Genomic DNA, 8,967 nt, shown 5'->3' on the forward strand with positions numbered 1-8,967 from the left:
GGAATTTTAATCCTTATCCATGAATTCTTTCTTCTTGGTATGACTGTGTAATAGTTTCTTACCATCAAAATTTTGGATCACACTACATGATCCATCATCATGATGAAAGAGAGCCATAAAAAAGAGGGCAAAGAGAGAGGCAGATAATCCACACACCAACTAAGACATGCAAGACCAAAAGGACATGGCAAAAAATTATATAATATATAATAATACATAATAATACATAAAATAAAGTAACTTTAGCTATATATAATAATATATAGAAACAATCAACCAAAAAAGGACTAAACCTCTAGAGAAAATATGCAATGAAAATAATGTAAAACTAAATAAAAACACAAAATTTATATATATGTGGATGAAACACAAATAAAATAAACAAAATAAATTTAAATTAAAAAGGAATTGAAGAATAAAAACAAAAACAAATAATAAAAATCAACTTCTTGCAACACCATCTAACGAAAAACTAGACAATATCTAAGAAAGTAGGAGCAAGAACAACCAAAACTAATTTGAAACCCCACAAATAAGAAACCAATGGGGAATGGAAGAGAGGGAAGAGAGAGAGAGAGAGAGAGAGAGAGAGAGAGAGAGAGAGAGAGAGAGAGAGAGAGAGAGAGAGAGAGAGTCATTACTTGAACTCCAACCATCATCCCTATTAAGGTTGGAGGGGTTATTGATAATTTCAATAGCCTCCATGAGCTTCCTTTTAAGGAAGTTGTCCTCCCTACACACAGTATGAGCCTTATCTAAGAAAATTCTTAGTGGAAGAGGAATGCTTCACTAGGGCTGACTTGAAGACACACTCAATATCCACCACATGATTTTTAATCTTGGTGCTAAAGGAATGCCTAGTTTCACCTATGTAGGGGGTGCCTCAAGAACACACAAATTTATAGACCCTTTAATCCAAAAGGATTTCTATAGAGTCTTCCTGAGACTACTTTTATCATTGCTCTTCCCTATGTAGTAGGGGTCTACCACAAGATCTCCAAGATCTTGATGAAAATAGGTGTACGAATTTCCTTCAAGCCTTTGATCACCTTAAAGAGTTGCATTTCCCATGCAAATATTGTAGGGATGTCCATTTAGAGTTAGGGGTCTATAAAGTTGTGTGTTGTTGTAGCTACCGCCTATATAGGTGAAACTGGGCATTCTTTTAGCACCATGATTAAAGAGCACACAATGAATATCAAGCATAAGTGTGTCTTAAAGTCAGCCTTAGTGGAGCATTCCTCTTCCACACCCCATTTTCTTTGAGAACACTCATATTGTGTATAGGGAGGACAACTTCTTTAAAAGGAATCCCAGTGAGGCTATTAAAACGATCAATAACCCCTCCGACCTCAATAGGGGTGACAATTGGAGTTTAAGTAATGGCTGGAAATCTTTTTTTGTTTTCTCTCGAGTATTTTTCCTTCAACTTGACACCTCATAGGTTCTTCCCCCACCCCCACCCTCTCCCCCCTCTTTTGCCTCTGCTTGTTTCCTCGTATGAGATTTTGTGGGTGTTGGCACTTTGGTGTGGCTCCTCTCTCTCCCTCCCCCTCCCTCTTCACTTTTTTTTGTCCTTTTTCCCTTCTTCCCCCTCCTTGGTTTCTTATGTGTGGGGGGTTTTTGGTTGTTCTTGCTCCTAGTTTCTTAGGTGTCATCTTTCTTTTCATTAGGTGGTGTTATTTTTATGCTTTACTTCTTAAATTTATTTTGTTTGTGTTTCCTCATGCTTACACACAAATACATGCATACATGCATATGTGTGTGTACACACACACACACACACACACACACACACACATATTTCTTATATAATGTTTGGTACCTTTATTTACCTTTGCATTATTTTCATTGCATTTTCACTCTAGACGTTTAATCTTTATTTCTTTTGGTTTATTGTTATTATGATTTTTTTTGGCTTTTTTACTTGTTTAAATACTTTATATTATATATTTTATTGTTGTACATAATTTGTATAATTTATAATTACATATATATTAATCTTATTGATTTGTTTTTATTGTCTTATTTTTATTCTATAATCATGGTCTTGTCAGTCCATTTGACTTCTCTCTTGCCCACTATTTTGTTCTCTTTGGCTCTCATTTTATTTTACATCATAATAAATAAAAACTTTTAATAAAATAGATTAAATCATTCTAATACACACACACACACACACACACACACACACACACACACACACACACACACACACACACACACACACACACACACACACACACACATTCTAATTTCAAACCTACTTTACTCTCTAAACATTTTCCTTTGCTTTCTATTGGCCTTTACAATGGAGAAATTAATGAAAATATGGAGTTTTCTTTTGACAAGTCAGCACTGTAAGTAATTTCCTACTATTTTCTTTATTCTTGGCCATCAGAGTCACTCTGTAAACCAAATTGAATCTAATATTCTTTTTTTCTACTTTTTATGAAGGTCCAAACCCATTTTTCCCTTTTTCTAGGTTGGGGGATGTTTAATTTCTAAGCATTTACCGTTGCTCTTTACTGGGCCTTCTCTTTTTCCATTTCCAAGCATCTTCTTTACTCATTTTTCCCTCAGTCAAATGAGAGGAAAGTAGTGAAGCTACATGTGGTATGATCTATTTAATTCATGCTAGTCCTGACATTCAATGCATTGCAATTAAAACCTATTTGTTTTGATCTTTCTTTATATTTTTGAACTAGTTGATAGTGGTTGAGTTTGAAGCAATGGCATCTTTTTCTTCTTCATCTCACCAAAAAAATTAGAGATTCAATGATTTTTCTGAAATAGAACCTACTAGCACAAGGAGGAGAGTTTTTGAATCTTTGATAGTGTATAGTGTGTTCATCAATCATAGAGGCCCTTATGTCAAAGCGACTTTCGCTACTCACATTACATCACAAGAAAGTTTTTTTGAGCATTTTTCTTGTATATCAAGTAATTGGCCATTATAAGGAATTAGGTCAACACAATAATTTACATAAAATGTATTGAGGTTATTATACAGGATTATCATATGGTGCAACTATAAAATCACTAAGGGGGAAACTACAATCATGAGGGGGTGGGATGTTTCCTTTCTTTGATTTTATCCACAAATTCTTATTGTCCAACCTAAATAAGTAATTTTTCCTTGTTGCATCTTTTAAGATTGAAACCATCAGATGTTTCCCACTTAAGTACTCAGTCTCATCCAATATGTAAGAGCTCCTAAAACTTCTTTTTGTTCATCCTCATTATAAATAATAGTTATGTATCAACATTAAGAAATATGATCCAAAACAAACTGGGTGGTTGTCAGGGCCTCTTCAACAAGTCTATCTAGTTAGCAAGTGGGCCAGGAGAGGGGGGGATCAATGAAATGTCATTTATGCACCCCTATGTGGCTAGTAGATAGGTAGGGGGTGAACTATAGTTCCCTAGATGCATACGTCTACCTCCTTAGGTGTCTCTTCAGTCTCAAAGGCTTAGGGGGGCTGCTCTAGCTAATGGATAAGACCTACATAATATAAAATTTACTAATGATATAACAATCATCATTCTAATATATATGAGTCCAATGTCTCCAATCTGATGACTAAGATAAACCTATTCTACGAGGATTCTGGGAACAAGTTTCCTTAACTAAATCAATTTTTCTTGGATGGGAGGAACATCACCAAAATATGGTGTCATAAATATTCATTTTCTTGGGGAGGGCCTTCTTACTAGGTTAGATATCTCAATATTCCCTTCTTTATAGAGTCTAACTTAAAGGTTTTGTGGGAATGGATCAAGTGGAAAATGGACACAAACATCAACAAATGGAACACTATAAATTTGCCTCATGATGGGAGGTTCCAAGTTTGCCAAAAAATATTATCTTCCTACACTACCTACCATGCCCTTGCCTAGATGTTCAATCAAGCACAATCTAAGTACATACAATTTTTTTTAGGGGATTTCTTTTGATAGATGGGAAAGGCAGCTAGAGAAAACATGTTGTAAGATAGAATTGGACCACAACGAGGAAAGATACATACATAGCTTAAGAACCTAAGATGACACATAATAACCTTGGCTATTAAATGGATAACAAAGACTACCAAAGGTGAAGAATCTTAGAAAATATTGGAGAGAAACAATATTACAAGAGCTTCTTCTATTACAACATTCTCATGGAACATATTAAAGATACTTGGCAAGAAGCTTTATCTTGTGTGAGGGAATATTTGATTTTGGATGGTCATTCTAAAAGGGTGCACAACTATCATTTTGTTTTGCTTAACAAGTTTTGGTATAAGGATAGGATTTTATTTCCCTAATATCTGATGAAATCCATCTTTCAAGGCCTTTGTTCTCATAGTAGAAGAGAAAGTTGGCCCATTCTTCATGAAGGCTTAATTCTCTTGATTGTTGGATATTGTAGGGACAAGTCTTGGGGGATCTCAGTTTCCTCTATGAAGAACAAAGAAAAACCTATTAAGGAAACCTCTGCAAAGAAGTCCATGGGGAAAGGATGACTTTTGGAGATGATAAAAAGAGTGTTGAGGCTTGGGGTATGGAGAAAAAGTGTGAAAATGACTCAGAACCTAAGGGTGAGAAGATGAAGGTTAATACTATGAAGGCTTTTGAGAAGAAGGGGAAGTCAACCCCTGGTACTATAAAGAAGAAGCCAAAGCCAGGGAAATGCAGACTGAATTTGAGGATGATTTAGAGGTAGGGGATGAGGAAACAAAAGAATCTATGAGTGACTAGGGCCAAGAGAATCTCAGTGACAATGGAGTTTATAGTTCCAAAGATACTCTGGTAGTCAAGATGATACCTGTATAAATAACATGAACAAAACATGGGAGGGATCAAAGACAACTTTTGATAAAATGGAAGATACTACTAAGACACTCCAAGTTTAGAAGAAAAAGAAAAAGAAGTGAATGGGGAGAAAAGCACATAAGAGACTAAAAGATAGGGCAAGAAAGATGAGCCTAGAAGTAAATGTATCAACAAAGGTGAGGAGAAAGTGACTACAAGTAAAAAAGATGACACTATGAAGAATAATGTCATGGAGAGTGCCTCAAGGAAGAATGAGTCTCTATCTAGAAATGGGAAAGATAATAAGGAGGAGGAGGGGTTAAAGGATTCCCATGAATGTGATCTAGATAGACATGGTGAACTTGCATAATGTGGACCAAAATGTAGATGAGTAGGAGGGCAGCTTTGATTTTGTGGAGGAAAAGAATTTTTCAAGGGGTTCATAAGATACAAGGATTGAAGTAATTAATGTATATGAGAAAATGTTAGTATGCTAATAGAAACCAAATTTAAATAAAGCTTCTACAAACTAAACAAAATTCATAAACTTCAAGATAGACTAAGATGAGCTCTTAATTGAGAATATGAGCCATTAATGGACTCTCTCAATAAGAAGATCTCTTGTTGAGTAGCTTTATCTAAATGGATAGGATGTATGCTCAATATGCTTCCAAAGGCTTCAATGGATGATTGTGGATTTTTGGTGTGGATAGATGGCTTTAGAATGGATTTGGCTCTCAAAATAGCATTATAACTTTACTTCATGGATTGTGTTATTTTGCAAAGGGGAAGGATCCAATTTATAGGCAAGAGGCTTGAGGGATTGAGGGCTAAGATGCAAGGATGGGAAAAAGCTTATGGAAGGCTCAGATTGCATGAGAGGAGAGCACATGGATTGTGCTTCCTTATAGCCAATCAAGGAGTGACACATGTCACATGGTGAGAGGATGGAGGAAAGGGCAAGGATGAGTCAACAAAGGAGGCTCAAGAGATAAAATCTTCATAAAGACCCTCATAATGACTTGTAAGAGCAATAAAAGGGCTTGTAAGAGTCATTTATGACCTAGTGGACTTCATAAAGTTTTATGGTTGAGATATTTTGAGGGTGATGAGAGCAAATTCGACTTGGACTTGATTAGGAAGGTTTTAAGCTTGCTTAGGCTTGTGCAAATGATTAGAGGATGGATTAGGATGGTTTAGGATTAGCTTAGGGATAGGCAAGTGGATGGCATTTAATGAGGGTGGGTGAAGGAGGAGATATTTGTTAACTTTGGCTTGGGTTAGTAAGTCTTAACCCATGTTTAGGGAATGTGACAAGGTTAGGAGGGGATTAGGATTAGGTTTAAAGACATCTTCTAGAAGAGTCTAGATTTTGGAGGAGGATAAAGACTTTCTAGAATAGTCTAGAATTTCCTAGGATGAGGATGAAGACTTTCTAGAAGAGTCTAGAACTTCTTAGGATGAGGATAAATTAGATTTTTAGGAAATAAATAAAGTTTTATTTATTTCAAGGGTTTGGGTTGAGGAGATATTTATTAAAACTTTTTTAATAAACATGAGGATTAATATTTAATTTTAATTAAATATTTTAAGTTGGGATTAGGGGTAGGAAATGATGGGATTAGCCTTTAATCAAAATTAAAGAAGGATTAGAAGATTTTGGAAGAGGTTATTGGTCATAAGGAAATTGGCCAACTTTTGGGAAAAAAATAAATTTTTTATTTATTTTAGGATTTTTGGTCAATTTATTAATTAAATAATTAATAAATAAGGAAATAATGTTTAAATAAGATTTAAACATTTTTGGGAGGGATTCCTTAATTAAATATTTTTAATTAAGATAAAAGGATTTAATGGCATAAAAATTAATTAATTAATTAATTAAATAATTAATTAATTAATAAATGATGATGTCATCGGGAATTTTTCAGAAAATAAAAATACTTTATTTTCTAAAGGATTTTTAGGTGTCTACAATTAATACTAAGCATGGTAAGGAGTAGGGTAACTATTTCGTTCATGATCTTGATTAAATGGTCAAGGAGGAAAGAGAGGGTAATCTAAATTTTCTTCACAAAGCTAAGATTCAAGCTGATATTTTTCTTATGGTTGATACCTAGATGTATAATGATATGAATTATCTAAAAGGGAAGGTTAGGGACTTGTAGGCTTTCCTAGAGAAATAAAAAAAAGAAAAGGCTAGAACCATAAGCTATGATTGGTGGCATTCTAGGTAAAATTTTGGATTATGAGGAAAAACTTCTCTAGATAATCAAAGATTGTGAAAAGAATATGAATATGGTTACTTCTAGTCTTTGTGTTGTAACTGCTAGTTTGGGTAAGACAAGTGTGGAGGAAATTGTGTCCCCTACTTCTATCTCTCTAAGAAGAGGTCCTAGTAAGCATACTAGGTTGAGTATGAAGAAGGCTATTTAGGTTGCTCCTAGATTGATAGCAAAGGAATCTATTAAAGAAGTGGTTAGTCTAGTCTTTGGTTCTTGATTTTGGTCATGTTTGATGGTCCTTGTTATTTCCAATAGTAGATAGATATCTACCCTTATGGGGTTTGGGTCTACTTTATTAATATATAATTTACTAAGGGTTTAGGTCCTTGTAAAACCTATGGTTTACTGCTACCTTGATACTATGGACATATCATTTATATTTAGATGGATTTTTTATACTTGAATATAAAAAAACATTCTCATGGAACAACCTGAATATCAATGATATTTTATGAGGTAATTATCAATTCAAAGTGTTAGGATCCAAAACTATCTAACAATAAGATTATCAATAAAGATGGCTTGGTTTATGGAGAACGATCATTGTCACAAACTATTAAACATGAAGACAAGCCTTTAGCTCTTCTATAGGGCTACTTAGGTTGAAAATGAGTAGTCAAAGTCATTAGATACTTTTCAAATATTATAAAAGATGGAACACTACATTGTTGGGAGGAAATATAGTGTTCACACTCTAAGTGGAGGACATACTCCATCATAATGGATTCTTGAAGTACTTTGAAACTTCAAAGGAGCTACAAGGTTGTGAATGAAAGACCCAACCTCCTTAAATGGCATGATGACATAACCCTTCTTAATACCAAGGTCAAGTATATATACCAACTCCTCACTAATAACAACTATATTATCGAGCATCTTAATACCTCATGGTTTATTGATTACATTTCTTTAAACTAGAGGAAAATGATATTTAATTTGTGGATAAAATCTATAAAAACCAAAAAGGATTTCTTCATGTGGACAATTGTATATAGATGATGTCATGTCCCCTTTTCAAATAATTAAAAATAATAATCTTTTCTAAGGCAGGTAAACCAAAAAAGGTGAAGTTTTAGAAAAAGGGGATAATATTTGGAAGATAATGGACTAATAAATGAAAATTATTATTAAAATATATTTTATTAACCCCTCTTGGACGTGAGTTAGGGTTATGCCCTCTTTTAAGGAGTTTGGAGGCATTTTGGGCTCATTCCAGAACTTGATTTTTTCTCATTTCTTTGTTATTCTTCAGAGGCTGCCAAACCTGTGGAGAAGGAGACCCAAGAATGGGAGTTTGCAGGTTTCCAAGAGGGCTAAGGATGGGAGTTTGAAGCCATTCCATGTGCATTCTCATGCAAAGTTTTCCTTTGTGTTGAACAGTGCAGATTTGTGATTTTTTCGGTGTGTTTTTTGTAAGAGTTTGGTGTTTTCGGTTGAGTATTTCATATCAGTTTGGGTTGCTACTGTATTTCAGACTTTTAGATGTTAAAATAGAGCTGTATTTGGTCATGATTATACTTCTGTGATAGATTATTAGTGTTTTTGTGGTGTTTTCGTGCTATTCTATGTTATTTTCGGGAGCCCGATGAGCATTGTTTTTATTCTCCGTTTGGGAGCTGTTGTGTAAATGTTATACAAATCTGAAAATGATATTTTTTAGGATTTTATGCTGCTGAAATCTCTATAAAAATTTCCACTTTCAGATTTACTAATAATATGTGAAGCTGTGAAGTTTTTGGCACTATTTTCGGCATACCCGATTTGGGGTTTATTGAGAAATTGGGGGATCTTTGAAAGATTGGTGGTTTGATCTTAAAGATCTGATTAGAGGCTTGAAATATCATATAAAATTAGTAAAGGGAAATTTCAGTGGTATTAGAGCTAT

Source organism: Cupressus sempervirens, chromosome 7 (assembly GCF_028749045.1).
Source record: "Cupressus sempervirens isolate cs-2001-9-10 chromosome 7, ASM2874904v1, whole genome shotgun sequence".
NCBI lineage: Eukaryota > Viridiplantae > Streptophyta > Pinopsida > Cupressales > Cupressaceae > Cupressus > Cupressus sempervirens.